The sequence below is a fragment of the Apteryx mantelli genome, chromosome 2 (genome assembly GCF_036417845.1).
Source record: "Apteryx mantelli isolate bAptMan1 chromosome 2, bAptMan1.hap1, whole genome shotgun sequence".
NCBI classification, from domain to species: Eukaryota; Metazoa; Chordata; class Aves; order Apterygiformes; family Apterygidae; genus Apteryx; species Apteryx mantelli.
This window is the reverse complement of record NC_089979.1, coordinates 129,983,027-129,996,299: the sequence shown is the minus strand read 5'-3', so window position 1 is coordinate 129,996,299 and position 13,273 is coordinate 129,983,027. Positions and strand designations below refer to the sequence as shown.

Here is a 13,273-nt window from a genome sequence, read left to right as displayed (position 1 = left end):
AAATTTTAGGTATAGGAGAAAAATGATGGAATCAAATCATTAAAGATCCTCAGAAAAAAGCACTGGGCTAGCAGTAATGACAATTAGTAAAGCAGGAATTAATGAAAGGTTTGAGATGAAGCAGAAAGAGAAATCTCTGTTACACAGATTCAATGTTTCTGATGCACCGTCCATTGGAGCCATCAGCCTCACGCTCCTGAAACAGAGGAGAAACTGCAACAAGAGCCAGACTTTCATGAAGACATATGAGTGTCTACTGATTCATTTGTCAAAATCATCAACAGCAAAGAAAAGGTTTCCAGTGTAACATGTACTTTTCATATAATAAAGTTTAAACACATAAACATTTCAAAAATAAATGTCTTGAGAATGAAGGACTAATTCAACTTTCTGTGCACACCCTGTAATTCTACAGAATTAGTGTGTCCTAATTATTCTCTAAGTTCAGCTTAGTATGAACCTAAGCGTAACAGTTCAGGCTTTTCAGTAGCAAGTAAAATACTGAATTCTTTCTGAATTTTTAATTTGAAAACACAAGGGAGGGAGCAGAATAATGAAGACTTTTGTATAACTTTTTTTTTTTTTTTTTTTGAAAAGAGGAAGCTTATTTCTGCATCTTCCCTACCCAGACTTTTTTTTTTAATGAATCACCTACTTCCTGGCAACGTGTTACTGTTCTGAACATACAGACAAACCTACAGATGATACCTGATCAACAAGAACTTCCTCTTTCAAACCACCGTTATTTTTTCCATGTTAAATTAATTCTTAAAATTGGAACTTAAACACAGTTCTCCAGGAAATGAGGCAACACTCTTTGCAGGTGTTTAGCTTGATGAACATGAGATACTGATTTCAGTAAAGCTTATTGCTAAGGTGGGATAATAACCTCCATATAAAATACTACTAACAGCATCCTTATCAAGTGGATGTTTTTCTACAAAGGAAGTTAGCACACAGCTGGCTCACTCAGCAAGGTTTAAGTGAATGTCAGTGATAGATGGATTCATACTCTGCTTAATGCCTTACCCCCATTACAATTTTACAAATACTTTTTTATACACTCCTTGACAGATAGTTACAAATTAGTTAATCTATCACCACTGATCAAAACTACATTTGTTCAGTAGGTTGCAGGGCAGCTAATTATAGAAATGTAACTGTTAAGAGCTTTGGGGATAGTACATGCGTAGTAATTTTATTGGTCCTGAAACACCGCATGTCAATCCACACAAGGCTCTCCCACGCTGGGATCTGGATGCGAACAGCTTTCACAGCTATTGTGGCTCTTGCATATTACAGTCCTGGCACGCTAAAAAAAAAACGTATTTGTTCTAAGAAATACCTGATCTTGAGGTATTCTTCTGAGGCTCTTGTTCTCAGAAGCAGAAGAGGAGGAACTAAGGACAGAGTGATAGTCTAAGCTGTATTGGCCTAATACTATAACAGAAAGATTGAAAAAACTGAATGCACCTTCAAGGCCCTTTTCAAACAAATTAATGAGCAGTATATAGGATATATTATCTTATTTAAACCTGCATTTCAATTTTTTTTGATTACATAAGGGAGGCTCAAGCATCTCATTATTTTCAATAAAGCCAAAAGAGCAGGAAATGTTACATCAGCAGTGCAATATAAGCTGCAGAACAGCAAAGTGATGTATCAGCAGACGCAAACAGTCTTTCTTTCCAACTTTCCACAAAAACACGAAGAGGCTAGCTCTCAGCATAAATTAAAAATGAAGCCTTCAAATTAGAAATAAAGGAAACTTTATTTTGGGGCATCCTGTTTAGAGTTCAAATAGTATAAAATTTTAGCTGTCTGTACAACCAGAATGAATTATCCCATCCAGTATATATTTAAATTTCCTGTATTTGATATATTTACAATTGCCTTTACTCGGTAACTGCAGTTCAGAAAAATACCTCATATATTTAGAGGCCTACCTTTCCAGAGTATAAAAAAGCCATTATTTTACTCTTAATTTTGGTTACAGTTGCCCACCATTCTGCATTATTTAAAACTATTAACTTAAAATATATGATGGATTCAGGACACGTAAGGCAAAGTTTTATTATTATTACTACATCCTGTTGCTGCTGCTTGTTTAAAGGTTCTATTTTTCTTTCCAGAATGAAAGGGAGCAAGACAGCCTGAGCTCAGGTAGCTCAAGAAATACACTGATAAGAAAGTCCATAAATATGATGGAGCTGGGTTATGGGCTACTACAGCCTGAATGCTGGCAGTTCCCTTTGAAGGCACTGCGAAAGAGTGAAGGGAGAGGAGATCTGAAGCTTAGCTCTTGAATAAAGCAAACGTAACTAGTGTTGTCCCTGCAGAACTTGCTGAAGAAATGTACTTTTGCAAGTTCCACAAGGTCCACAGAAATTTAGGAGGACTACTTCACACGCATAGGAACCTAAGTCAAGCCAGATGGGCAGCCTTCATAGACACTCCTGAAAGGCAACCAGGGACAAGCTCCTCTTGAAAGACCAAGGTAGATCTTCAGCAGTGCCTCCAAGGAAATTATCATGAGGGAGAACACAGTTTCCTACTGCTATTGCCAGGCATGTGGCCTGGATGACTGACTGCACCTTTAAAATACTACGTGGTATACATTAGTGCTGGAACCCCTCACAAAAAATATAAATGAAACCACAAGGAGTACACAGCGTAACAGCTTCACTTCACCCAAAAAGCTTTAGGGACATCAAGTAAAACCTTGCGCATAATGAGACACTTGCTTTTACCACTTTACTCAGAAACAAGAGCTGCTAATATTTGAACTATAAAAAACAAAAAAACAGGCTCAAACCAGAAGCCTGAATCTCCGTATCCCGACAGGTTGTGCCCAGGAGCTAGGTGGCTGCGCGGCACAGAAGGGCTGCTTCTACCAGCCACCCGCAAAGCTCTTCGCAGCCGCGCAGGTTTTTGACCCATTAAGGCGGCCGATATTGCTGCACACAGACAACTGCATTGGATCCAGAATACCAACCTTCGGGAAAAATACCCTAGCAAATGAGGTACTTGGAAGCAGGAAGAAGGAAATACATGGGAGAAAGCAGGGATAGAGCTGGGCTCAATGGAAAGAGCGTGGTTCTGAGAGGTTCACACAGGGTGCATTCCAGACTGAATAAATATCACAAGCAGCTGTCTTTATGTGTCAATCTAGAGTATTAAAGGTAAAAGGTCCTTCTCTTCTGTTGAAGTACTAAATGAGAAGGAAAAAGCATAAAAATCTGAAGAACTGCATTTCCACCATTTGCTACATCAGAATAAAAATGCCCTTACACTAGGTGACCCACAGTAATTTCAGTTATTTTACTTATCTTGGTTATATTTTAAACATGCTACAAACAAGTTGTTCTTTAGAGCTTGGGACTTTTTTTAAAAAGGAAATTCCAACGAGGTAAAAAAAAAAAAAAATTCTTTGGTTCTTTCCCAGGATAGGAACAGAAACATATTTAGTGCCTGACAAAGTGCTGCATGGATGATATTAACCACAAACAAAAGGACAGGTCCCCATCACAAAAGATGGCATTGTTTAACAATAGAAACAGAACTTTGCTCATTTATTTCAATCTGGGTAAATCCCTAAGTGGGTACATCTAAATCAGTTTATAACTGGCATGTATCAAATTGGACCTACGCCAATTTAAAAACAGAATCTGTTTAAAGAAGGGGTGAAATTTCATGGGTATGGAAGGCAGAGGTAGTTACAGAATTTAATACCATCTCTATAATTTGCTTGATTAGAAACTTTGCATTTTCCCTGAGGGGTAAAAATGACAGGTTTAGCCTTTGCTATCTGTGAAATAAATATCAAATCTCCCACTAACTCTGGTAGAAATAGGAACAAGCTCTGTGTCAAACCCCTGATGTCACTACGTTAACTGAATTTTAGCTGGGAACACTAATGCTAACATTTCTTAACATCTGTGAAGTGTTATTGTTTATCTCATAAGTGACTGACCACTACTTTTATACCGCATTTGGAAAAAAGGAGCAAGCAGCAGCACAAAGCAGTGTCACTAGACATTATGCTCATGTAGCAAATTTGTGGCCCATTTTTTAACCACTTCTGGTTCCCTTGAAGGCTTCCCATCTAATTAGAAAATAGCTGACAGTCTAATTTAAAGATCTGAAAAACTACATCTTGCAACAGTATAGCTGAATGATGAAATCCGCTTTTCTGAAAACTGCTTGTTTTTAAACTATAGGCATCACAACCATGGCAGAAGTTCAGACATTACAGATTGAAAAGCCATTTTGAACAGGTATAGACAGGTTTTCTTTTCAGATCTATTTAGAATAAAGACACTTGGCAAGTTCAGTGTTCATTCCAAGTTTTGTCTGTGCTTCTGTGTTTATTGTTGCATTCCGAGCTCCAAAATAATCTCCTATTTATAATGAGCAGGATGGTATTACTTATAAATTCAGAAACTCCAAGGTATAGATACAGCGCTGAACAGCATGATACACTTCTGCCAGCTTCTGTAATTGCTTGCGATGCAATTGTGTGCATTTCTCCCATGGGATGACACAGAGCGAATCAACCACTTCCAGCAAGTTCAGGATATATTCCACCTACATCAACGAACATGGGAATTGCAGCAGAGCAATTTAATAATGAAAACCTCTCTCTTGGATAAGGATTTTCAAACAATTGATTTAATAAGACAAGTGTTATAAATTTCTCTTAACTCTTGGATGCTGGGAGCTGGAAGTTTTTGGCATCCATCCAGAGTAAAAGCAGTTTTACTACTGCCATCAGGACATTTGAGTTTACAGCAGTCCTAAATGGTCTCAAGGCTTACACTTCCTGATGATCGGGATAAAAAACATCTTCAGAACTTAGTCATCAGGAGTGAACATTTTATTCACAGGCTTGTTATATATTACTTTTTTTTATACAAAAACGGTAGCAACCAACTAAAGGGGATTGTTACTAATATAAAAACAAATGAGAGAAATAATTTACAAAGAGCACATGTAACAAAAATGCATTTGGAGCAAGGAAAAAATGTCGTTGTCTAGTGGTGACCAACAATTAGCTCTGTAATGAACTAAGTGTAAGACGACTGCTACTTAGTCCAACTAATGGGAAAATACATGGCCTTTGAAACAACGGCTGGGTTAATTTTGCTCAGAGCTTTCTAAAACTTTTTAAACCAAGCATGTGCTGTCTTAGCTAATAAAAGAAATACTTCTCTGTTGTTTTTAAAGACTAATGTTAGACGCATCAGATCTCATAACGTGCACCAGAAACAAGACCACTGTATTATCCTACCTTCAAGATTCAAACAAATTTATTTGACAACTGACATAGCACCAGAGATCTTCAGGCAACGAACATTACCTTGTGGTTTGAGGAGAATACCATGTATTGCATGCCAGGGAGAGGAACTGGAAAAGGCTGTTCTAGACTGCAGTTTTCCAACTGTGTCCTCCTTCATTATTATTTAGTAGTACATGTTGCATCAGCAAGAACTGAACATTCCCCTTTCAGTTTGCTCATTTTGAAAACAGATGTTTAAAATTAAGAGAGGCTTTTCGTTTGCCTCAGACGTTTTCCACAGGTCTGACATGCGCCTTCCTGAGAAGACAGCAACAGTCAGCAAGAATTTATCGCTTATTTTAAAACCAACTAAGCTTAACTAATGGTCTAAAGGAGGGTTTTAGTTATTTCTAAATAACTCAGAATCGTAACTTTGGCGTTTCTGCATCTCTAACACTAAGTTACAAAAAAAGATAATTCTACTAATCAAACAACAAAGCAGCATCTCCTAAACAGTTCTCTATGTTGTTACTTCAAAACTCTGTACCAGCATTTGCAGATGTTCAAACTCTGTAACCTTTCTCACTGGGAAGCTCTGTCATTTAGGCCTTTACTTCCCATATATTTTTATCCTTTTCCAGTTCATGCTGACCTATTTGATTCTGAATTTGAGAAAGATATTTCACGTTTATGCAAATATAAGTAAATATAGGTGTAGCTTTTAGAAAGTCAAATCCCACTCTGTATTCAGACTTTTAAATAATCAATTATTTTCAGTTTCAATTACATCAAAATAGACCATTTGGGATAAAACACTGGAGGGATGTGCTGAAAAATGTTAATGTAATCCCAAACCACAGTCTTCCTTTACACAGTGCTATTGACAGTGTTTACATTGAAACACCCAGTTGAAACCTTGTCCAGAATTTTACTGCTTAGGAGCTTCAGGTAAGGCTATAAGCATGAAGTTGGTAGATCCAAGACAAGATGGTGGAGTCCAAAAAATAAACCCCCAAAATAAAATCTAATCAATTTCTTGAAGAAACAGATGCACGTTGACTTTCCACCTTTGCTGTACATGGCCCAGTCAACAGAACCATTAATTGGACACTTTCAGCTCTTGCTGTATTTACTGTAGAGCATACCAAGGCATTGAGGAGGAAAAGAAAGCGAGCTTTGCAGTTTTAAAACATGCTCATTGGTAATATACTCTTCAAATGAGAACTGAAAGCTACAAGCAGAACACGGAACTGGTACTGAAGCCAGAATTCACTGCAACCAACTGCTAGACTGAATAAAACAGAAGACAGGCTCTTAACATACTGCTGCAAAGAGGTATTAAGTTACAGCAAGCTATATGTTTCCTGCTACCAGAGCCAAGAAGGGGACTAGAGTAACAACTGCATTACGAAATTCCTCACCAGCTTCCTTTATCTATCCAACCATTTGTTAGGGCAACACAAACGTACTAAACGCGTAGTGCAGAGCAGTGCAAGTACTTCTGTCTGCGTATTTCTGTAGATGACAGCTCTGGAAACCACGCTGGCTCTGTGGCCTCGTGTGCAATGATTCTTTTCAAATTTTTATCTTATCTATTACTCCACAGAGCTAGCAAAGGGAGAACATTAGCAGGCACAGGCTACAGAGGTTTAGTGACTCTAGTAACTGCCCCAAAGCTATTGTAACATACCCGAGTCCTGCCAACCTTGCCCTAAGTGCTGAAAAAAAATCCTGGACGTCCCCACACGATCTAAGATTTACTCCTTAAAAATTGTTTTAGGCCTAGGATAAACTGCTGCACAGCAGCCATCCCATGCTCATTCAACCCAAAGCCCTGATATGCTGAATAGTGATCTACAGGAGACTGTACAAACTATGTCCCAAAACTTTGCTCTGGAGCACAGTTATGTCCACTGCAGTTTCAAAATGTACGCAATGTGTGGCACATGAATCTTTTGAGAGAAACTCCTAAACTAACAGCTGAACATAAGCAAGCGGAAATAAAGATTGAGAGATGTATGGCTGATCTCTGTATCTAACAACCATATTAGCTGGACGAACACAATTCAGCCTTCTCTGTAGAACATGAGCATATTCCCTTGTGTGTGATCAGCTAGCACTAACACTAATCAAAACTGACACATTGGTTTAGTGCATCTTTGTCCAAAACAATGAAAAAAAAAAAAGCAGAAGGTACTGGACAACAGGAATATTTTAAATGTTAAGAACTCAGTCTCAAACTTACAGATTTAAAATTTAATTTGCTGGGAACCCTTTATCTTTTTATAGAACAAAGTGTTTCTTTAAAAATCACATTGTTTTGTCATGCTCTCTGCTACTTGTAGCCAAAATTGCAATCTGAATAATTTGCCCACACTTTGTTTTAGCACAGTATGAGATATTATCACATTTACCGTTATAAACAAAAACAATTTTTCATTTTTCCCACCAGACAGAAGTGGTATCATTGAAAACATGGACTACCTACTTTATAACATCTATTTTTATCTTGGTCAAGAGGATGAGCTGAAAAGCTGCTGGGGGCAAAGGATTATAAAAGCACAACCAGGCTCCTGAGAAAGTCCTGAAAATAATTTTGCAGTGTTCATGGAAGACGTATATCAACACCACTCTTACATGGCTTAGTCAAAAGAACACAAGTTGAAAGAAGCTTAACCAGGAACAGATGTTTCCCTTCACACTGGGCTATTTAAAAGACAGTATATGCTATTTTTTACCATTTCTTGTTATATATACACTTTCAAAATGTTAACAAAATGCACTTTAATAAATATTATCACAGTAGATCACAAACAGCTGAACCATTGATGCTGAGTTTTAACTTTTGCTTCATGACCATATCTATTTCTAAGATCCAAATACTTAAACAAAAATAAAATAGAGCTCTGCTCGCACTGAAAATATGCAGAAAACAAAGCAGTCAGCTAAGTGCTCAGAGATGGTTTTCATTACAATGTGCTAAAGAAATAAATATTGTATTGCTCTTTTGCAAATGCCCTTGAGAGTGAAGATTTTTGGGTGGGATTTTTTTGGTTTAAAAATGTTAAAGATTTGAAAAGAAGTTGAGATCACATCTAGATAAGTAATCCTTCTAGGTAATAAACAGTACTCTAAAGGGGTCATTTTCTAGACACAGAAGTAAATTCAAATTTTATTCATTTGAAGAATGATCCTGTGACCAAAATTAAAGATCCTTTTTTCCCCTTTCTATCTTTTACTGCCACCTGCTCTGACAGTATAGCCCGTAGGAAATTCTATATAAAATACATGTTATTATGGACATATTTGTACTATGACACATTTCTAGCCTTCCACGTCTTCTTGCCCTTCCATAGTTGGATGCTGAAGAGAGTTTTAAAATTTAGAAGTTGAGAGTACAAAATCATTTAACATTGCTTTCACACACTATGTGGATATGTGAAAGTGCCTTGTTTTGACCATATAAAACAAATGTTCATTCTGATACTATTAAACATGTAGCAAATAAGTTAAAACCCAAACTTGGGCTGAATCACTTCCCTGACTAGGAACATCTATGGAAAAGATCTAAAAAGTTCTTGATGTTTTGGAATCCATATCGGCATTTTATGTCCATTTCACCAATTAGAGCCACAGTTGTTAAAGATGACTCTCCTGAGAAAGAGGCACATGAAGTAAGACAACAGTTATTTTGATAACAGCAAAATAGCTACAGATGAACAGAGGGGAAAAAATAGGAGAAGGGGAAGAAGTATCTTGATAGTTTGATAAAACTTAGATATGGAATAACATGCAGTGAGAGCCACCTTGGGCTGTCTGGATCTTATAGCAGTTCTTTACACAACTGTTTAGCCAGGCTCCTCTGTGCCATTTCCTACAAAGGAGTGAAGACAGATAAAGGACAGGAGCAAGGAACCACTCAAAAAAACATTACCTTTCCGAATACGGTGATTATGCTCAACGGAGGTTTAAATGTCTCAGTGGTAATGTACATTAATTAGTAACTCCTTACAAAGTCGGCCTTCCTTTCAAAACAGTCCAATTTCCTACTCACCCTTTAATTTGAGGTAACTTGCCTTCGTACCAGGAAGAACTGAATGATCAGTTTCAAATGCCAACTGCTAGAATAAGTAAATTGGTACAGTCTGCTTGCAACATGTTTGGCAGGCATACTCCTTCCCGGAGACCCACTCAGTTAAGTCTGAGAGGTACCATCACCTCCTTAGTCCAGCAATGCTATTATGAGAAAATAAATGTCAACCAATTTATGGGCATAGTCATTACATCTGCAGGATTCAAGATTATGTGAAGGGTAATTTGGACTATGTAAATTGTGCAGAGGACCACTTAGCAGAGTGACACGTTACTAGTAGCTCTTGAGCTGGTACTGGAGATGGCCAATGTATGTTCACTGAAGTTCCCCAATGCTATGAATACAGGGAACAACAAATGAGCAGATTAGACAAACTCTGCCTCATAGGACAAATTTATCTACAAGATAAGCATTACACAAGTGTTTTAACACAGGAATCATATTCCAAGCTGTAGATACCTGAACTGGTCCATTTTTGAAAGCATACAACCCATTATCCATCTGTATGGCCTTCAGTTTGTTGGAAGAAATTAGTCTCATTTCTGAGTCAAGTAAAGTAAGGACAAAGCAGCAGGGAAAGGTCCCTCTCTAGTCACAAACACAGAGGGAAGATGACAGCATTTGGGTTTCAGTTAAGAAACAGGATTTTTAAATCACACTTATTGTTATACTAAGCATGTACTGCTGTACATGCTGACTGTACTTCCCTAGGGAAGAAGAATGAGGCCATAGCGACAAGAAATACGAATTCTGCAGTGGGATTAAACTGAAAGAATTTAATGTAAAAAAATTTCCTTCTGACAGAGCATTATTAGCCCATGCATCAAAGGATACAAAAATGTGCTTCCTAAATTTTAACAAGTCAGAACTGGGCAGAAAGGGTACAGAAACTATCCTCCACTTTCTAACCATTCATTAACATCCCAAAGACATGAACATAAGAATAAAAGTCTTCTGCTTGTTACAGTAATTCTAGAGAATGTAACTCAGATTGGTGTGAAAAGCAAAGGTCGTGAGAAACATATTTGGCATTCACATATGCTACATGTCCAAAATAACACTTTCCTTGGGATGTCAGCCTGGCTTCTCCTTTCCTTACTTGTCTCAGCAGATCCAGGAGAACATTCTCAGATGAAAAAAGATAACAGAATACACAGAAACAGCAACTAAGGAAGTAATTAAAGGCTATCCTATTTTACATGAGACACAAATCAAAATATGAAATCTTAGGAGGAACATTTATGACTTGCAACCACTTCAGAATCATCTCAGCCATGGTGATTAGAAGTTCAGAAGTTTAGCTTCACTCATTAAAAATCAGAGGAGCAAATCTTTAATCTCCGTGTGTTTTGCCTAAGAGCAAAAGAAAGGAGTGCTAAGACCAATACAGCATCAGTGTACATATGCAACGGCTAGGTTATTTCTTCCTTTGCCAGAGAGTTACGTAACAAATAAATCATGAAACTGAATGAGAACTTTAGGACATGCTGAGCAGCAAGCCATTCCCAAAACTAGAACCAAGTTGATATGAATGAACAAACAGCACATGGTTAAGTAAACATGATTTTAAGGTACAGGAAGAGCAACGTTTTGTCCCCAATACTTAACCACCTCCTGTCTTCCATGGCTCTTGCCACAGGCAGAAACCATAACAGTAGCCAAAACGTATAGAAAAGAGTAGAGAATTTGGACAGAGGCCCCAAGCACAGAAGGTTCTCAACAACAGAAAACAGATTTGAGTGAAGGGCCCTCTCTGGCATTTTTAAAATGTTTTATAATCAAGATAGTATTCTGGTAATTTCTTTCTCTAGGTGAAATAACTTCTTTGTTTCCACTTTATTTATCTTAAACATTTATATGTAGCTACAGAAGAGGAAAAAAGTAATCACCCATGCTGTATGCCACCACAAATTGTTTTGTGTTTGCCAGGAGCAAGCCGTTAATATTCAATATGACACACAGCATTTGCAATGCAGCAAAAAGTCAATTGAGAAAAGAAGTTATCAAAATTGTATCCTTGTTCAAACTCCATGTTAATGGTACTTGCTCAGCAGTCCATAAAAAAATTAATAATATTAATTTTCTAGGGTAGAGGATGTTTTTCTAGCAAATTCACAGTTGGAGAAAATTTTGACTTGTAAGTTTATTTTGAAAATATGGGTGTCCTACTTGATATCTTTCTAAAAATACAGTAAATTGCAATGCAGTAAGATGGCAAACCTGTAAATCGGTAAGACGGTAAAAGTCTTTCTAATGAAAAGGTCCATGATCAAGTGTTTGACTACTCAGTTACAACACATTATTAACTTCAACTGTATTACACAGTTTGAGAAGAATTATAGGGTTATTCTTTTTTGAAAGTGAGCAATTGTCCTAACAGCTTTTTGTTCCTATTTTCTTTGAAGAACTTCACTTACTTTTCATTTTGTTTGTAAACGTGTTTTATTTGCCCTTAAAAGTAATGAACATTTTTGTCGCTCTGACAAATTAGTTAATATGACAGTTAATTCCCACTCCCAAACAAATCCTGTTTCCTGAGTTAGATTTACATAAAAGTACTGAGACTTTCACAGCATCTTTAATCAGATCTAGACAGTGACACTGCACACACTTGACAGCAACAGCTTCAAAGAAATTCAAATTCCTCTACATCAAATAACATCTGAGGATGAGTGACATTCTCAGCCCATGGAGAAACAGTAAATATAAATATTTAGCTATTAAAATTTAAATGATTATATTTCAAAAAGGCACCTTTATAACCCAATAATCCAATGGCTTCTACCAACAGAAAAATTTCTATGTCTAGAAAAGCATTCTAAAGAGTCTCAGAATTGAATACTTATGGAAATAGGTTGACTCCTGGACCATCATTTTGTTTCATGTTAGCCATACTCTCTCTGAAGATAAAAACGCAAAGAAATCTTCTATTAGAATGCTGTAAAATCTTACTACTAGTTGTGACAGATAAGCTCAAAGAACTGAAGAATCAAATTAAACATCTGGAAACTCATACACAAGCATTACTCCAGTTTTACCTAAGTGTGAATAGATTGCAATAATCCAAGATAGTGTGAGAATCAAAGTGTAATAACAATAAAAACAAGAAACAACAGTCTGATGCAGATTCAAACTTTCCAAAAGTAGAAAGTGTTTGGAGAAGTTCAGTTATATCTCTAAGTATGATGATGACCAGATAGGCATATCTGTATTATCTTTAATACAGTTTGTACAATTAATAGTAAAAAGGAAGAACTGGACATCAGTGCAGGCTGGCAAGCTGAGTCCTTAGCAAATTCATATAGCCTGTGCTGAAGTTTATTCTGCAAAATTTTCTTTATTGTTATCACTGCTGGATTAAAGCTAGGGGAGTAAGCCTACTCACAGTACTCTCACACCATGCGGCTACGTAAACATAGTATTGCTGGGTTTTATAATGTGTAATAGGACACAGCAGAATTTGAAATATGAACAAAGAACTCGCCTTCTCTAACATTGACATAATCTGCTTATTTCTAGTCTGGTAGAATATTACATTATCAAAAATAATATTAAGAAGGCAACAGATAAAGACAAATAAAGAATTTCAGGGTTATCTTCAAATTCTCCAATATATATAAAAGTTTGTTGAAACCAACACCATTCTGGATGACAACGGGCTTTAGTTTAAAAGTACCATCTCTAACTGCTAATTTCAGGTGATATTGAAACCAAACTTAAATAATCTGGGAGATTCTGGGAGTTAATAGGAATTTTAACCAACAGGATATTTTGATACTAAAATGGAAATAATATGTATTGCTTCAGTTTAAAATGTTTACACCATTACAGAATTGTCTTCTACACTGGTAAATTAGTTGATTATCATCTGTGATAGGTTACTCTCCTGTGATACTACAAAT

General features: G+C 36.8%; 1 protein-coding gene across 6 annotated transcripts in view; it reads right to left on the bottom strand.

Annotated features, from left to right (window-relative positions):
- RFTN1 (raftlin, lipid raft linker 1) overlaps nucleotides 1–13,273 on the bottom strand; it is a 98,275-nt gene that overhangs the window by 29,885 nt on the left and 55,117 nt on the right. The gene's annotated exons all lie outside the window — the stretch shown is intronic.